Here is a 20671-nt window from a genome sequence, read left to right as displayed (position 1 = left end):
ACCTTTTTCAGCAGGTTCCTCACCCGCAAACAAAGGTTAGTCCGAGCAAAATCCCGCAAGACAGTGTTAGAATAAGACAAAACATCGTAAAGAAGAATTGACTGATCGTCAGACACTCACATCTCCTTGCGAACGACCGACGCCACTGCTCCTCTACGGGAACGCGTCCTCACCTACTCCACTCAGAGATTTAGTGCGATCCTCCAGATCGACTGGACTTTTGCTCAGCACTCGATGCTTCCGGACTTTCTGCTGGACATCCGCTTCCCGGCTAGTCCAGACTTTCACTTGGTTCGCGACACCAGGACTTTCCACCTAGGGTTACCACCCCCTAGGACTTTTGCCTGAAGCTATCGACCTGCCAAGACTTTCCGCATAGGGTTACCACCCCCTATGACCTAGGGTTACCACCCCCTAGGGTTTTTCCCTTTGCCTAACCGCAGCTAGGACTTTCCTGAAATACTCATTCAACCATGTTAGATTACAACAACCCTTAACTTTGAATCCTTTGCCATTATCAAAATTCAGGTTCGATCGTCGGATGCTTTCCGCACCAACAAAAATGACCAAGAGACCGTTCAAGGCCAAGGGGTATAGAGCCAAAGAAGTGTTAGAATTGGTTCATTCTGATTTGTATGATCCTATGTCTGTCCAGGCAAGAGGTGGTTTTGAATATTTTGTCTCTTTTATAGACGATTATTCAAGATACGGATACATTTACCTAATGCACCGCAAGTCCGAGTGCTTTGATAAGTTCAAAGAATACAAGGCTGATGTGGAGAAACGACTAGGTAAAAGTATCAAGACACTACGATCTGATCGTGGTGGCGAATACCTCTTAGGAGAGTTTAGGAATTACTTATCAGAGGCCGGGATTCAATCCCAATTGTCTGCACTTGGAACACCCCAACAGAATGGTGTAGCAGAACGAAGGAACAGGACTCTTATGGAGATGATTAGATCGATGATGAGTTATTCAGAATTACCAAATTCATTTTGGGGATATGCTCGAAACAAAGAAGATATCGCTTGCTTTTAAATCAGTTTCTTCTACTCCCATAGAATTGTGGAATGAGCGAAAACCAGTCTAAGACATATTCGGATTTGGTAGTCCAAGACATGTGTCAAACCAGATCGATAAGTTAGAATCCCGCATGTAAGTTCGTGTGTTTGTAGGATATCTCAAAGGAACGAAAGGTGGTTTATTTTATAGTCCTAAAGACCAGAAGGTCATTGTTAGCACCAATGCCCAGTTTTTAGAAGAAGACTATATAATGGATCACAAGCCCAATAGCAAAGTTATTTTAGAAGAACTTAGAGAGGACACGCCTACTTCAGTACCAACAAGACAAGATGAAGTACCACAAGAGATCGCAACACGTGTCACACATGATACACAACCACGGACAGAGTGCCTCATCGTAGTGGGAGGGTTGTAACTGAAAGATTCATGTTTTGGGAAAGTCTTTGGACTTGATCCCTGTAAACATGAACCCGATCCACGAACATATGATTAAGCACTCCAAGATATAGATGCAACATCTTGGCAAAAGGCAATGAATTCAAAAGAGTCTATGTACTCTAATAAGGTCTGGAGCTTGTAGAACCACTTGATGGTGTAAAAGCCGTTGGATGCAAGTGGATCTACAAAGGAAAAGAGGGATGACGGAAGGTAGAAACCTTCAAAGCTAGGCTTGTTGCTAAAGGGTACACTCGAAAGAGAGAATCGATTATGAGGAAACCTTTTCACCCGGTAGCCATGCTTAAGTCTATCCGGATACTCTTATCCATCACGCTCATATGAATTATGAGATTTGGCAAATGGATGTCAAGACAGCTTTCCTTAATGGAAGTCTTGAAGAGAACATCCATATGAAGCAACCAGAAGGGTTCATTGAAAAAGGCAAAGAGCATCTAGCGTGCAAGCTCAATCGGTCCATTTATGGACTAAAGCAAGCTTCAAGATCTTGGAACATCCGGTTTAATGAAGTAATCCAGTCATATGGATTTATTCAAAGTCCGGATGAATCTTGTGTATATAAGAAGTGTAACGAAAACGTGGTGGTATTTCTTGTACTATACGTAGATGATATTTTGTTAATTGGCAACAATGTCAAGGTATTATCAGACGTAAGGGTATGGTTGTCCAAACAATTTGATATGAAGGACTTAGGAGATTGTGCACACATTCTTGGGATCAAAGTTATAAGGGATCGTAAGAAAAGAATGTTGTGTCTATCCCAAGCTTCATATATAGATACAATCCTTGCTCGTTTTAACATGCAGGATTCCAAGAAAGGTTTCTTACCTTTTAGACATGGAGTAGCTCTATATAAAGAGATGTCTCCAAAGACATCAAAAGAGATAGAGGACATGAAAGCAGTTCCTTCGGCTGTAGGAAACCTAATGTATGCAATGTTATGACGAGACCGATATCCGCTTTGCCGTATCTTGTGAAGTTCAGGTACCTTAGATTGGGTTGATGTGTCATGCCCCGGGAAAGTTCCTGCTAGAGGAAATTCCGACAGCATCTCCCCTGTATGGGTGACAATCTGAAATTTATCTACAAAGCCCTCAGGGCCCCTCAATCCTTGACCAACACGGCTGGAACATATACAATAAAATAAACAAACATCCATGCAGTTTATATCGTACAGCCTCCGGCTGACAATCAACACTTCACAACCATGTAGTTTAATTACAAAACAGCCTCCGGCTGTCATCACAATACGAAAAAATAGAAAACAAATATCCAAACCTACCTCTTTTGCCGTCCGGTAGGCACGTAGCAAAACATACCAAATAAAAACCCACCAAGCAAGCAGAAAGTCTAACCAGTCCAATGCCTTAAGAAAAATCATACAATACAAGTCTGGAACATAGCTTCTAAGCAAATAAACAGGAAACCAAAAGACCAAAACGAAAATTCTTGAGACAAGGGGACTAGCAACTTAGTATAAGTTGGATTGTATCTGAAAGCCTAAGCTTTGTAAACATTCATTATGAATAAAGAATCACATTTGGTCAAATTGTCTACAGTTGTTCATTTAATTTATATTGTAGATAACATAGTATGTGGTGTCACATACAGAAGATGATGTTATCAATACCTTATAAATTATAAATAGTAGCTCACGACTAAAATGGAAAGGAACAAACCATTAGAAGGTCGTAGTGTAATTAGGTATTAGTTTATCTTGACTATATAATTACACTAGTACACTCAGAGTGTATTGAGTAGGACCATTAGAGGTCGTTTCTTTTATACTAACTTTATAAAGGAACAAAGACCTCAGTTATTATGGAAGTGTGTGCTCTTAATCCTAATATAATAACAAACACATATGTTTGATATTTATTTCTTTAATTTATCAATGGGTGAGATTTAGTTCGATAAATCAATAAACCCGATAAGTTGGGAAATAGTATCACTTATAGTGTGTGTTGTTGATTATAGAAGGAAACTATGTCCTAGAGATACTAGGTTGATAATGTCCCCAAGAGGAGCTCATAAGGATTGTCATGTTAAACCCTGCAGGTGGACTTAGTCCAACATGATGATAAGGTTGAGTGGTACTACTCTTGGACTTAGATATTAATTAAATGAGTTGTCAGTAACTCACTTAATTAATGGACATTCGATATCTTAAACACAGGGAGACTAACACACTCATAATAAGAAGGAGCCCAAAAATGTAATTTGGGATTGGTGCGGTAGTTCAATGATAGTTCTCTAGTGGAATGAATTATCATTGATAAAATTAAGTTGTGTGTTCGGGGCGAACACGGGATGCTTAATTTTATCGGGAGACCAAAACCAATTCCTCCTCTCGGTCCCTATCGTAGCCTCTTATTTGTAGAGTTCTATACCCACCTATACCCACCTTCTATACACACCCAATAGGGGCCGACCAAGCTAGCTTGGGAAACAAGCTAGGGCCGGCCTAGGTATAATATTGGGTGGTCGGCCCTAGCTTGAACCCAAGCTAGTGGGGGCCGGCCAAATTAGATTTAAAAGATATTTTAATTTTAATTTTTATTATGTGGAAGAAATAATTTATTAAAGAGAATTAAAATTAAAATATCTCTCTTGTAAAAGATCTACAAAAGATTAAAGAAAGTGATTAGATCTCTTTCCTTATTTGTAGATTGGTGAGTTATTTTATTTTCTCTTTAAAAATTATCCACATGTTGATAAAATTAAAATTATAGAAATTTCCTTTTATCAACCATGAAGAGATTTTTAAAGAGAAATTTTATTTTTAAAAAATTTCCGGAAACAAATTAGGAAGTTTTAATTGTTGATTAAAACTTGTCTAATTTTTTCCTTCATTGATGTGGCCGGCCATTAGAGTTTATTTGGGAAATTTTATTTTATTTTTCTCAAATAAATCATGTCAAGGAAATTAAGAAAATTTTATTGTAATTAAATTTCCTAATTTGCCTAGGCCAAGGAATATAAAAGAAGGGGTAGGGGTGCCTTCATGAGACACAACAATTATTATTTCTCTCCCTCTTTTGTTCCTTGGTGTGGCCGGCCATCCTCTCCCTCTCTTCCTCTTGTGGTGGCCGAACCCTTCTCTTCCATTGGAGCTCTTGTGGTGGCCGGATACTACTCGGAGAAGAAGAAGAAGGAGGAGAGAAAGCTAGCATCTCTTGGAGCTTGGTTAGTGTTTTGATTTTCTTCCTTGGTGAACCTTCCTCTTTGTTGGCCGAACCTAGCTAGGAGGAGAAGAAGGTGATTGGTGGTTTCTCGTCTCGGAAGATCGTTGCCCACACAACGTCCGAGGTTAGAAGAGGAATACGGTAGAAGATCAAGAGGTTTTTCTACAAGGTATAACTAGTAATTTTTCTTTCCGCATCATGCTAGTTATTTATGGAAATAATACCAAATACAAGAGGCTTACGTTCTAGAATTTCGAATATGTTTTTCGAAGTTGTGTTCTTTTGTTTTTTCTTTTCCTTGTGATTTGATTGTTCTCTTTGGTTAACCTAAAATTATTTTAGGAAATTAAATATTAGATTTCTATGAAAGGTTTTGTCTAGTCGGTGGTGGTTGCTCCCATATCCAAGAAGGCCATGTGCCTCGCCACGTCAGTACTGGGAACCAATTATGGAAATTAATATTTAATGGAATTAATAACTTAAGGAGACTTGGGTCGAACGTGTTAAGTTCCGCAGGAGATCCAAGTCAAAACCTAAAAGAACAAATAGATTAAGTTTTGGATCAAACGTGTTAAGTTCCGCAGGCGATCCAAAATTTAATTTAAAAGAACACATGGTAGCTAGGAAAAGGTTCAGACCTTTGTACAAAATTTTTGTACAGTGGAACCTATAGGTTTTCCGAGTAGCAACCAACACTTGGGGCCCTAGGGAGGGAACCCTAGGATTGGCGCCGAGAGGAAGAAGAAGAGGGAGAGGTGCGGCGTGAGGTTAGGGTGAGGAGGAGAAATTGCCGAACCAATTAAAAATAAACCAAACCCTACTTAAATTTTCTATTTATATTAAGTGGGTAATTTCAGCCCAACTCTAATATAAATTTAATTGCCTCCATTTCCTTTCAGCACGGCCCTGCTGGATTCAACTGGTTACTAACATTATCCGTAAACCATAGGTCTCGGGTTCAATTCCCGCTTAGGCCGTTTTCGTTTTCTATTTGTTTTTGCTACTTCCGCTACTCTAAAAATTCTGTAAAAATATCCTAAAATTCCAGAAAAATCATAGAATATTTCTAAAATAGTTTTGAGAATTTTCGGGTGTTACAGAATTGCTGAAAACAAAAATAAACTATACCCTCCTCGTGCTTTCAACTCAATTAGTGCAATAGTAAATAAAGCAGTAAAGTAATAAAGCAGTAAACAGAAAAAGAAACAGGAATTTAACTTGGTTACAACCAAGGAGGTTGTTAATCTAGGGCAATGAGAAGCGCACTAAAAAGATTCTCCTTTACTGAAGGCGGAGAAGCCTTTTACACTTTGGAAGCTTAGAACTATTGCTAGGAATGACTACACAATTGATTGCTTGAGTTGTATTGAATTCCTAGCTCCAGGGGCCTTTAAATAGCTTCTGGAAATCTGATCTCGAGGGTCCAAGGGGCCTCCAATAGGGGTCCAAGGCGCCTCCAAGGGGTGAGCGGATAAAACTTTATCCGCAGCTCGAAACGGTCAGTTTGACCTGTTGAAGGTGCCTTCAACAAGGCTGAAGGCGCATTCAAGCTGGAGGGGCCTCCAAGCCTGATGGAGGCGCCTCCAAGCTGGCAGCTCAAATTCCAGCTTGCTTTCTTCAGCTTTCGACGCTCCGTTCTTTTGGGTGATTTCGGCCAATCGGAATAGGGCTCACCCGAACCCAATTCCCGACCTTCTCCTCGAGCAGTCTTCCTCCCCGGCTTAACGTCCCTCGAACGCCGCACACGTTCTTCTCCCCCATCGATGTACTCTTCCGCAACTCTCTCGTCCTTCGGACGCACCAAGCTCGTCGGCTCCCTTCTTGTGCCGTCCTTCTCGCTAGCTGCATCTTCCGCTCGACTTCCTGCGCTCCTAAGCTCCTGCATACTCAGACCCAGGGATCAAATACAGCAGGACCTAATTAACTTGGTTGATCACATCAAAATACCCACGGGGACCAACAATTTCATCTTTGTTTTTACATCCAAAAAATAATTAGAAGTACGGAAACAATAAAGCATCAAAAGAAGAGAAATGATTAGACTTACACAATCTGCACACCATCTGCATTGGTTTTCAATTCCCTTGGGTACCAAACAACGCTTGGATTTTCAATATGGCCTTAATGTTCCATAAAATTGGAAAATGCAAGTTCCAAAAAAGCAAAAAATAAAAGAATAATTTAAACCCATCAACAAAGAGGCATTTCGATTTCAGAGCTTAGCTAAAAAACAATGTCAAAATGGTGGTATTTACAGTTAATAGAAAAAAAATGATGATTTCAATAAGTCTCGTTGATTATTTTTGAGGTAATCGATTCGGTTTTATAGAATTTTTTTATTGGTCATAAGGGTAAATCAGGAAGTGCACGTGGTGACCAGCTCAGAAACTCAGCATCCTTTGGTTATGCCCCGTATTTGAAGGAAAAATTCCTACAAATATATCGTAACTGGGGTTCGAACCACAAATATTTGAGTGATAATCTGAATATTCTATCGTGACATCATGACTCCGGAGACAAATAGAACCAATATGATCTTAATGATCAATTAACTTTAGTAATTTTATAGCCTGACAAGAGTTGTAATGCAAAGCTAACAAATAAGACACTCTTGATATGGTTAAATGAGATAAAATGTAGTACAGTGCAATTGTAATACTATCAATTGATAGGAGAACCCAAAGAGGTGACCACAATAACAAATAACATTTATAGTTAGTTACGCCTCAGACTACATCAATTAGAGGAAGTTTGAAGAGTACTTTTGTATTCATATCTTCCACTTATGAGGGCGATAAAGTATTCCTTGTAGTTCCAAGTTCATGCAACACAGTATGCAACCTAACTTGCTCAGAAGTAGGACTGGACAATATTGAACACACATGTCTATATATATATATATAATCTTCCCATTAATCTATCCTTAGGTCAATATGAAGGTAAACATGGATGACTACTAGTCATTAGTGCAGGTGGCAAAACATGGGGGGGGGGAGGGGACGAGGGGGAGGTGTGCTCGGACACGTCAAATTTTGACCCTAATATCTCATATGATAACATACTATGTCTTAACTATCGTACCATCCTGAGGAGACGACAAATAGAATGCAACACCTTGTCGAGATAGCTTTAACTTCACACATTTGGGGCATCTCCATAGAAAGCATAAAATATCAAATCATAAATAAAGTACTTACAAGGATCAGGGTATATTCAAAGATTACACGTGACAAAATTTAAAAAATTAAAAATAACATATCCAAATATGTAATACAATGAAGTAGGAATTAGAAATCAACATGGTTGTTAATTTATGTTTTTTCCGACATTAATCCCTCAAATCATTCATAGGAATTCATCATCACTCAATTTTTCATTTTTTTTTCTTGTTGATTCTCAAGTATAAAGATAGTGTCAAAGAATACAAGACACTCACAAAAACATACAAGCTTGATTCCACGATATGCAAGACATATTGTGCCACCATCACATATTATGAGATTGATTGCCAAGTATTATAACCAAATATTCCTCAAATATTTAGTAATTTCTAGTTGACTCAAAGAACCTGTTGAGTAACCCACATATCTCTTCAATCTCATTAGAAAGATAGAACAAAGAAACCTCAGTTAATAAAAGTGTTGAATAAAAGTGAATGGAGAAGAGGTGGAAAAGGAAATAGATTTTATTGTGAATGTGACTTTAATCCCATATTAAGAGTTTCATGGCATGATGATTGATTTATATTGATTCACATGCATAGAGGATGTGAACAAATGTATGGGGGAGACTCTCTCTCATGCGTGGATGTGCAGGGAGTACAAATCTAGGGCTCGGATTGCACTAAACCATGTTGACTCGTGCACGGGCATGATCTGTGCACGTCGAATGTCGGAGTAAACCTGGGAAACAGACACTCCGAGTAAGCCTCAAAGCACTACCGGAGGTGGGGTGAATCTGTTTCAAGGAAACTGCAACTCTTGTAGGCCTCGGTCCGTTGCTCGCTCTATTCTGCCGGTCTCGCTCGGCGTCGAAGCCCGGTCGCCCACTTGCTCGTTCTTTGCACTCGACCTGTCTGCTTCGCTTGATCGGGCAGCTTGCTTCGCCCGACCGGCTTGTTTGCCTGTCAGCTCGCTAAGCCTTTCAGCTCGCCCGATTGTACTACTCGGTCACTCTGGTTGAACCGCTGATCTGTCCGATTGGCCTGCCTGCCTCTTGACTGTTCTGCTCGGAAATACAGACCTGCTGCTCAGCAGATCTGCTCGCTCAACGACTTAGTCCGATATGCTGCTATTCTACACGTAGTAAAAATCAGTCCCTACTGGCAGTCTAAGATTATCCGCTCAGGTCATCTTAAGTTGAATTTAAATTTTATAATTTTAAATTCAACTAAGTCCCCAGTATCTCCGACTACATTATTTTGTCTAACAAAAAGTTGGAATCAGAATTTAATTTTTGAAACACTAGTGACCAGCATATGCACAACCTTCTCAAATAAATTCAACGACTCAATAATCCATAATGTTGAAATTGATCAAAGCACTTAAAAACGGGTTTGCCACAAGGAGCCCAGGAAAGAGATAATTCAGTTGGTGAGCTCGAATCCTTATCCATTAGGGAAAGAGTTCTGTATATAAAAAAAAATCATATGAATTCCATATCATATTCAAAAAGGGGGAAAAAAATGAAATTGAATTCAAAATTTTCAATCCCTGCAAAGAGATTGAATCTTGAACTTAAACATAGAAAACATTACAATAAAGCATTTAAGAGAAAACACGGGAAAAGGTCCCAGGAGATATAAAGACAAGGAGTCAACTGCATTCAAAATGAACAAATATTCAGTTCGGTAACCAATTTAGAATCAGGCCCGAACCTGAGATGAGGCCCAGGAGGCGATCACCTCAAGCCCAGTTCCTAAAGGGGTCTAAAAATTAATAATTTGTTATGCCATTTAATATTTAAATTTTAATTTGAACGAAACTCGTGAAGTATAGTCTTCTATTTGATCTGTCCCTTTTGTTGTTGATCAACTGTTCTCTTGCTTTTAAAGAGTTGTGTGTTTTGTGCGGTTACAAAAGCTTGTTCTCTTCTGCTATGCTCCTGCTCCTATTTAATTCCTATTGACTCCATCCAATTCGATTCAATTAGTTTGTGTCATTAAATTAGTTAGCTTGTTGCATTTGAAAGTGCTGGAAACAAGGATTCCGCAATCCACACCTCCTTCGCAAGAAGAGCAAGAGAGATCTAACAAGCAAATCCTCGTCTCTCTGCCCCAATCATTAGCATTTGTTTTGGGTCTTGCATGACTGATCACCAATGCTCATTACATTAAATACTATATATACCAAAAATAAAGATAAACTGATAAATTTTCCAACAATAACAAGTACAAGAATGTTGATTGATAAAATTTGATTATGAACTCACTAAAGTAGGAAATACAAGCTAAGATTACTTGTTTAGATAAGTAGTTGTTTTCTTCTTGTTCATCTGTTTGAGATTAGCTCTTTGACTCCAATATATCATTTTGATGCCATTTTATGCTCATGTATCATTGTAAAGAAGGACTCAATTGAATTAATCTCCTCGACAAAAACTAAACAATGGACAATATCCCTTGTGCTACACTTGAATTGTAGCAGCAGAAAATTTTCATGACTAGTTTTGAGTACAACTAGAGTCATTTGTTGTGTCTTTGAATTCATGGCTAGTTTCTAGCACAACAAGAATTGGCCACTGTCATGTGCGTTTCTTTACTTCTAATTAGTGGTTCCTTTTGTTCCCTCTTTGATGAATTGAATGGTTGCTCGTGAGTGTTCTTTACTTTTAATTAAATATTCTTTTGATAAATCAGATCCATTGCAAAGTTGCATCTACCTCACATTATAAATTGAGCTTTTTCGATTTGGATGTGTTCTTTTGCAAATGCTTATTGTCCTTATATTGTCTGAAACCTGTGGGGGAAGTAAAGTAGACCAATCCGGCACAGTCGATGCAAACTACACACCACGACGAAAGCCCTCTACTAAAATTCTCTTCTTTTCTACCCTGAACATGTTTTTTCGTTTCGTGTCTTTCTTTAGCTATGTTTTCTTTTGCTTTTTATCCTTTAAGCTTTTTCTCTTTTCACTTCTTCTTGTTTATTTATTTCTTAGGTCTTATACCTTGATTTTTAATACTTTTTAGGTATAATATATACTCAGGACTCTAAAATATTTATCTGGATCTTAAAAAAAAAAAGAAAACAAAGAAAATAGTCACTTATTCAAAGTCAGGCAAGAGATATTAATAATTACTTTAATATTAATAACAAAATGACTATAGAATAGAAGATTGAAAATACGATAGATGTTGAACAAGAAATTATAAATGACTTGGATAAAAAAACTAATGATAATATTTCTAATGTTCAGCTGAAACTATAAACCAAGAAATTCCTTCACATTTGAAATTTGATGATCCTTGAAAATGAAAAAAAAATTGATCAAAATATAAAAAAAAATTAGAGGAAAAGGGTCCAACTAGAATTGATGACATCTTGTTTCCTAAAGATAAAGGTGGTAGACATTTTGATGCATTGCATTATGAATGGATACTAAAAAATGGGGGGAAAGAATAGAAAATGACTAGTTTATTCATCTTCCTTGAATAGAATATTTTACTTTTATTGTAAGTTGTTCATAAATCATAACAACATGAATACAATTAGTCAATTAGCTACTAAAGGTTACAAGGATTGGTATAATTTGACTTGATGTCTTACAAATCATGAAGGAAGTAAGGAACATATTGGTTGTATGACAACATCGAATGAATTGGAAAAAAAAGACTAAAAAAAGCCAATTGATGAAAACATTTAGATAGAAATTAATAAAAAAAAAGAGCATGGGAGATTAGTGTTAAAAAGGTTAATTGTTGTTGCCTATAGCTTGCAAAAAATAATCTAGCATATTGAGGAAATTGTGAAAAACTTTATGTTGAGAAAAATGGTAATTTTTACAAATTATTGAAATGCTTGTTGAGTTTGATCCAATATTGCAAAAGCATATGAGACACATTACAAATATCTTGATCCAAAAATTCAAAATGAATTGATTCAGATGTTGGCAAATGAAGTAAAAAATTACAATTCTTAGAAAAATCAAATAAGTAAAATATTATTCAATTATACTAGATTTTACTCCAGTCATATGTGTGGATAATTCTATTGTTGTTGAAGAATACTAGGTAGTTTTTTTGAAACTGAATAACACTTCTGGATTTGGACTTTTTATTGAACTAAAAAATGTGTTGATTGATCTCAAGCTTAATATTGATGATATAAGAGGGTAGGGGTATGATAATGGATCCAATATGAAAAGAAAATATAATCGGGGTGTAAAAAAGATTACTTGAAATAAATTATAGAGCTTTTATACACCTTGTGGATGTCATAGTCTGAATTTTACATTATGTGATATGGCTAATTGTTGTTCTAAAGCTATGTCTCTATTTGGAGTGATACAATGTATTTATACATTGTTTTTCTCTTCTATAAAGCATTGGAAAGTTTTTAAAGATCATGTAGAAAGCCTAACAGTTAAGTCATTGTCACAAACTCGTTGAAAAAGTCATGTTGAAAAATCATTGACAACATATGAACTTGAAAATTTTGAATTCTTGCTTGGCATGCATGACTATTCGGTATAAGTTGTTGCATGCGATCAATACCCTGAGTAAATTTCTTCAAGGAAAAAATATGGATATTTATATTGTAATTAAATAATTAAAATGACTTATTCTTACTTTTGAAGAGTATAGAGAGTTTGGATTTGATAAAACCATGAAGGAAACGAGGCAAATGACAAAAGAAATAGAGATTGAAACTACATTCAAATAAAAACGCATTATCCGAAGAAAGAAACAATTTGATGAAGTAGTAGTGAATATGTGATGCAATCAGTTGAAGAATCTTTTAGAGTTAGTTATTTTATTTTCTTAATGGATTAAGCTATTTCTTCACTAAAAACTCAATTTGAATTAAGAAGTATTAAGAAACGTTTGAAATTTTGTTAAACCTAGAGAGATTGAAGTTTGCTAATGATGATAGCCTAATGAAATTTTGTGAAAATCTCAAAGAAACATTGAGATATAATGGCAAGTCAAAAAGAGCAATAGATATTTTGAATTATCTGAAAGATATGGATGACTGCTAACCAAATACTCGTGTTTCCTACAGAATTTTATTAATCATGCCAGTTATAGTGACATTTGTAGAAAGGAGCTTTTCCAAGTTGAAGTTGATTAAAACATATCTTTAATCAACCATGTCGACTATGCCATAAGAAAGATTAAATGGATTGACGATGTTGTCTATTGAAAAGAAAATAGCTGAATATCTTAATTATACAATCTTAATTGATATTTTGTAACCAAAACAGTAAGACGTGTTGTATGCAATTGATTATTGGTAATATTTACCCTTTTATTTGATTATATTTTGTAATATTAAATGTTATTTAACTCTATATTTTGCTTTACATATTGCAACCTTACTAAAAAGCGACAGTAATATGCATTGTACTTTAATAGCTAAAACGGAAGTAAGGCGTTTTGTATTAATTGATTATTGATACCATTTAACTTTTTTTTATTATATTTCAAAATATTTATGTTATTCAACTTTTCATTTTACTATACATTTTATAGCTCCTAAAAAAATTTTGATTGCATATTGAAAGGAGGATTATATTTTGAAATGTAGTTGACTTTATAAGCTAAAATAGTAGCAAGATGTTGTAAGAGGGGGGCCTTTTTATTGAAGCTCAACTTAAGTCATCAAAATCCAGATACGACATTGTTTAGAATTAAAGACATTTTCCTTCAAGAAGATTCCAAACTTGCACAATCGAAAACAACAAGAAAACACCGATCAAAAACCGAATCATTTTATTCAAAGATAGAGAGCAAATCACGAATTTAGCTGGACCAAGGTAAAGATGAAGGGAAACAATAAAGTAAAGAGAGGTATCTCACTGGAGTATTCAGATAGGAATTAGTATCCTTGGAGGAAGGAGAGCGACCAGGCGGATTGAGGGACTAGGGATTTGGAGAGGAGGGAGAAATGACTGGAATTGGACAGGGCCTTTTAAACGAGAAAGTAATTGGACTTTTATGCCCTCATGGAAAAAAAAAACCAATTTTAAAAATATTTTTTCGTATTTTGAAAATTGAAAATTGGGTTTATCAAAATAAAGATATATTCACTTCAAATTTTATAATTTTGTTTTATTTAATATAAAATGTGATTGACTATAAGTGTTGATGCGATGATAAGGCGGGGCCTACCCTACGGGGATAGTTGTCGCAGTGGAGGTCAAAGTCAAGGTGGTTACCGCTCATATAGCATCGACCGGTCGGGTGAGCATGCCTCGACCGAGGCGGGGAGGGGGGGGGAGAAGGTTCTAATCTGCCACTGCTTTCGACACGGGGAGGAGTCAAATGACCGACGCTCAATGGAGCAGGAGATGATGTGCTGAAGCCGAACCAAGCAGCTACCCCGCTCGGCGTGGCAGCTGGACTTGGCTTTGGCAGAGCAGAACTTCTGCTGAACGGCTACCCCACTCGCCCTGACAGCAGGACGCAACACAAACATAGTGAAATATGACCGAGTAGATGTGGCACAACCACGGTCGGGTTCCGGCCGAGCGGATGAGATATAGGAACAACGATGTTCCGCCGAGCGACCAGTCCACTCGGCCTAACAGCATACTCTGATATTCATCGACATCCCTTTGGGAGTTAGTGCTGTCGACACTGGGCATGTGCAGCCAGAAGATCGTATGGTGGAAGCTTCCATTGTCACTTCAGAAATATGTTCGGCTTGTTAAGGTACTGTTTCAGGGACATTTTACTGACAAGTCTTTTCAGGAAAAACTTAGGGAAGTGCGCTCGCCCTGGGAAGCGTTCACGTACACTATAGGAGCTCTATATAAAGGGGGTCCAAACATCGGTGGAGGTATGAGATACTCACTGTTTGCGCTACATCCTTTTTGTCGCTCCGCCTTATACTTCATCGTCGGTGACTGACTTGAGCGTCGGAGGGTCAATACCGGGATCCCTTCCCTGGCTCGACACTGACATCATCTGTGTTACAGGTTAAAACGGAGTCTATAAGCAATCAGTGAGAATACCACATCCTTAATTTTCCATCTGTTTGACTTTTAGACAGGACAAGTGTAAAATGATGATTCTTGACCCAATCAGGCAGGTCACTCTTTTTTTTTTTTAAGTACTACTCATAGTTTTAATTTTAGGGTAATTTATAAAGAGCACAACCAAGTTTTCAAATTTCCAAGAGGCACGTCAAGATTTCATTATTCTGTAACATCCTCTTTTATCCTTTCTTTTTTTTTCCTCTCTCCTTCTATGTAACATCTTTACTCTCTCCTATTTTTTTATTCTTTTATTATGTTGATTTTTTAATACTAACACCATATTGATGTTGATTTTTTTTTAAAAAAAATATCATAACTTAAACATTAGTACCATCAGTAAGATTTTTTAAATAGTAAACAAAAGGTATATTTAGACTTTGGAGCATTGTAGAAATTTATAGGAGTTGGAATGAGTCCAATTAGAATTCTCTAGATCCATCAATAGTTTTTGACCGAACTCATTGATGGACCTAGGAGATTTAGATTTTTGAAAAGTTGAATGTAATGGAAGAGGGCAATTCAATGAAGGCATTTATGATGTCCATGTCGGGTTTTGATATCCCTACAATAAGATATGTGTATGTGACAATTGTCTTAAAGTCATAAACTTTGAAATTTTTTTAATAACTACTGTCAAGAATTTCAAGCTAATATCTTTGAGCACATATAGACTCAAGGGCACTTCAGAAACTTATAGCACTTGGAATGAGGTCTAATTAAAGCTCTCTAGGTCCATCAATGAGTTTTGATCGAAACGATTAATGAACATAGCGGATTTAAATTTATGAAAAATTGGCATGTAATGGAAGAGCTGAGTGTGGAGAACATAGATATGTTATGCAAGCCTCGTCTTAAGCCTCATAGACAAAATTATGATTGTGTCTCAATTGTCACATACTCTGGTGTTGGTTTCGGAAGATCAGGACCATAGTGGTGCTAATCTTTCGAAATCAACACCAAAGTGTTATGTTCTTCTCATAGAGGTGGTGTTGGTTTCGAAAGAACTATGGTGCTGATCTTCCAAAACCAACACCATAATATTCTGAAAGTTTGAAAATCTTTTAATCATTACTAGGAATGACATCAAATATTAAATGGAGGGCATATTTAGACTCCTATGTACTACAAAAATCACAAGAGTTGGAATATGTCTCATTAGAATTTTCTAGGTTCATCAATAAGTTTTGACCAAAAGCGATTAATGGACCTAGAGAATTCTAATCAGATTCATTCAAAGTGCTATAAGTTTCTAAAGTGCTCAAAGTCTATATGTGCACAGAGATATCAGCTTGAAGTCATTAACAGTTGTGATTAGAAGGATTTCAAAGTTTTTGACTTTATGGCAATTGACATGTACACATAACTTATGGATGCAGGAACCATAGAGCAAGCTAATGGAGATCATGACTTTTGACTCAAGTATCAAAATGAGACGTTCTAAGGGATAAATCGAAGCTCATTCATAGATCTACATTTGTTACATGGTGGAACTTATAGCAGGTCAATTTTGTTGGACCCCGTGGTTGTTTTGATGTGATCAACCAAGTTAGGTTAGGTCCTGTTTGTTATTTAATCCCTGTGTCTAAGTGTGCAGGAACTTAGGAATGCAAGAAGTCAAGCGGAAGACGCAGCAAGCGAGAAGGACAGCACGGGAAGGGAGCCGATGGACTTGGTGCGTCCGAAGGACAAAAGAGCTGTGGAAGAGTACTCCGGTGGACGAGAAGAATGTGCGCAACGTTCGAGAGACGAGAAGCCGGGACGGAAGTCTACTCGAGGAGAAGGTCGGAAATTGGGTTCGGGTGAGCCCTATTTCGGTTGGCCGAAATCACCCAAGCGATCGGAGCTTTGGAAGAAGAAGAAAAAGAGAAGTTGGAAGTTATTTATACCATGCAGGTTGAAGGCACCCTCAACAACATTGAGGGCCCCTTGAACATTGAAGGCGCCCTCAACAACATTGAGGGCGCCCTCAACATTGAAGGCACCCTCAATGCCATTGAAGGCACATTCGACCCAGTCTACATGACTGTTTTGTAGATTGGATAAAGTTTTATCCATACCTTTGCTGGAGGCACCCTCAACCTCGCTCGAGGCGCCCTCAATATCCGATATAGGATTTCCAGGAGCTATATAAAAGGCCCTGGAGCTAGAAAATTATTCATTCAACTCTGTATTCAATTCCTAGCAGCTTCTGTGCTTTCTTAGTGTGTAAAAAGGCTTCTCCGCCTACAGTGAAGGAGATTCGTAGTGCACTTTTTCAACCGTCTTGGATTAACAACCTTTTTGATTGTAACCAAGTCAACTCACTGAGTCTTCCTGCTTTTCTTTATTTTATTTTCTTATTATTATTGTTGCTATTATTCTTGAGTTGAAAGTTTCGAGGAGGGTATTCTTATTTTGTAGGCAATTCACCCCTCCCCTCTTGCCGGCCCAGTTGTACCAACAAGTGGTATCAGAGTCAGACCGCCTCAGAAGGACTAACCGCCGTCTGAAGTAACAAAGATCAAGACGATGGCCGGAACACGTATTCATCTCCCAAAATTTGACGGAGACTTCGCTACATGGAAGCGAAGAATAGAGGTATTTTTTAAAACAGATTTCGATATTCTTATAACTATGAAATATGGTTTTACAGCTTCAAAAGACAAAGAAGAATACCAATGGACAAAGAAGGAGCAAGCTGATTTCATGGCCAACGGAAAGATAGAGTTCCATCTGCTCAGCGTGTTGCCGCCCCAGGAGGTAAGTCGGATCGGAAACTACGTCTCCACTAAAGACCTCTGGGAAAAATTCATAGAGCTTCACGAAGGCACCTCAGAAGCGAAATTAGCAAGGCGAGACATCCTTTGGACTCAGCTGACAAATCTCCGGATGAACAATGGCGAAAAGGTAGCGCAACTCCAAGCGAGAATTAAGGAGCTGATAACTCAACTGACCAATCTCGGAGAATCAATAATGAACCAAGATTCTATCCGGTATGCGCTCAACGCCTTTCCAAGAACTCCAGAGTGGGCGTCCTTAGTAGATGCTTACTATATCTCTAAGGACTTTGAGGTAAGTACTTTAGAAAATTTATTTTCTACTTTCGAACTTCACGAGTCTCGAATTGCAGAGCCGAAATAAATAGAGAAATCAGATCTCAATGTTGCCCTACAAGCCAAGATGGACGATCCCGACTCCAAAATGTCGATCGATGAAACTGAAATGACGCTATTGGTAAGAAAACTAAATAAGTTTATTAAGACTAATAAATTTAGATCGTAGTCAAGAAAGCATCAATGCAACAGAAGGACTACCTGATGCTACAACTACAACGAGGAAGGACACATCAAGGATGACTGCCCAAAACTAAAGAAAATGGACAAGGAGAAGTCTCAAAGCCGACGTCCTCGAAGAGCAAGAGTCTGAAGGTTACATGGAATGAATCGTCATCCTCCGAATCTGAAGTCGAAGCCTTCTCGGGACTAGTACTAATGGCCAACCATCAAATAGAAGAAGATGAGTTCAGCTCAGAAATGAACATAGATGAAGGGGGAGGATCATCAGAAGAAAAAAGCTGCGACGAAGAGGGAGCATCAAAAATAGAGGTAAGTAAGGTACATTCTCTAACTCCCAAACAGTCCTTTCAGTTTATTAAAGTTCTTACAAAAGATTTAGTTAAATTAGAAAAGGAAAATGATATGTTAAAATTAAACTTAGCAAAGACATGCCTTCTTGAGATGTACGATAATATACAATCAGAAAATGAAAAATTGAAAATTGAAATTGAAAATTTTAAAAATTGAAAAATAATGCATGCTTAAATACATTTCCAAAATCAAAACTTAGAATTTATGGAAAGTTGAATTGGTATATTAGAAAACATCAAGGACAACTTAGAAAAGTTCCCAAAAGTTATGTACCCCCTAAGTTTTTGATTAATCCAGTAGGAAGGAACCTATACTGGGTTCTAAAAACCTTTCTAGATTAAATTTTTCTAAGTTAGCGCTTTCAGCAAGAAAAATTAAACAGTTAATTTCTTTTGAGGCTTTGTCTAAGAAAGTGGTTGTTGCTCCAATAACTAAGAAGGCCTAGTGCCTCACCATTACCTGGAAGCCAAAATATTGAAATAAAATGTTTAATTAACTTACTGATAAAACATGAAAGTAGATATTAGAAAATGCTTTAAATAATCTTTTTTTGAAAATTTCTCAAAAAATTTTTGTCTAAAAAAAATTGCCTTGAGTTAGAATTTTTCTTTTACTTAGAAAATTTTCCTGCTTAGAATTTTTTCTAATTTTCCAAAATATTTGTGTTTGCAAAAAACTTAAGAAATTTTTTTTTAAATGATTTATTTTAAAACTTGAATAACTTTTTCTTAGAAAATTTTTACTTGAAAATTATTACCCCATTGTTTTGATGTGATCAAAGGGGGAGAGATAGGTACAAGTTTAGGGGGAGTTTTAGGGGAGTTAATATTTTTTTCAAATTTTTTTACTTAGTGTTGCAAATTCTTTTATTGCAACCTTTTTTGCTTAAAATGTTATTTAAGTAATTTTTTAAAATTACTTGTTTGTTTTTTTTCCTAACTTGAACTTAGGTTGATGCACATCAAAAAGGAAAGATTGTTGGATCCCGTGATTGTTTTGATGTAATCAACTAAGTTAGGTTAGGTCCTGTTTGTTATTTGATCCCTGTGTCTAAGTGTGCAGGAACTTAGGAGCGCAGGAAGTCGAGCGGAAGACGCAACAGCTAGCGAGAAGGACGGCACGGGAAGGGAGCTGACGGGCTTGATGCGTCCGAAGGATGAAAGAGTTGCGGAAGAGTACTCCGGTGGACGAGAAGAATGTGCACGACGTTCGAGGGATGAGAAGCAGGGACGGAAGCCTGCTCGAGGAGAAGGCCAGAAATTGAGTTCAGGTGAGCCCTATTTCGGTTGGCCGAAATCACCCAATCGATCGGAGCTGAAGAAGAAGAAGAAAAAGAGAAACTGGAAGCTATTTATACCATACAGGTTGAAGGCGCCCTCAACATTGAAGGTGCCCTCAATAGCATTGAGGTCGCCCTCAACATTGAAGGCGCCCTCAATGCCATTGAAGGCGCCTTCGACCCAGTCTACATGACTGTTTCACAGATTGGATAAAGTTTTATCCATACCTTTGCTGGACGCGCCCTCAACACTCGAGATAAGATTTCCAAGAGCTATATAAAAGCCCCTGAAGCTAAAAAATTATTCATTCAACTCTGTACTCAATTCCTAGCAACCTCTGTGTTTTCTTAGTGTGTAAAAAGACTTCTTCGCCTACAATGAAGGAGATTTGTAGTGCGCTTTTTCAACCGCCTTGGATTAACAACCTTCTTGGTTGTAACCAAGTCAACTCACTGAGTCTTCCTGCTTTTCTTTATTTTATTTTCTTATTATTGTTGTTGCTATTATTCTTGAGTTGAAAGTTTCGAGGAGAATATTCTTATTTTGCAGGTAATTCACCCCTTCTCTCTTGCTGGCCCAATTGCACCAATAAGTTTTATGTTAAAAAATATCATTTAGGGTCTTTTTGGATGCTCCAAATAATTTTTATTACTATTTTTATTACATTGTGGTCTTGGTCTTCAAAGAACATCACCGTAGTGGTGCTAATCATCAAAATTAGCACTACCTCTTGTGAGAAGAACATGGCCCTCTAGTACTTATTTTGAAAAATTAGCACCACTATATCTATGGTGTTGATCTTTCAAAACTAGCGTCACCTCCTATGAAAAGAACATAATACTCTAGTGTTGGTTTCGAAAGAGCACCACTATAATGTTTATCTTCCGAAATCAACACCAAA

This window comes from Zingiber officinale, chromosome 3B, assembly GCF_018446385.1.
Source record: "Zingiber officinale cultivar Zhangliang chromosome 3B, Zo_v1.1, whole genome shotgun sequence".
In the NCBI taxonomy this organism is placed as follows: Eukaryota; Viridiplantae; Streptophyta; class Magnoliopsida; order Zingiberales; family Zingiberaceae; genus Zingiber; species Zingiber officinale.
This window is presented reverse-complemented; position numbering follows the sequence as displayed.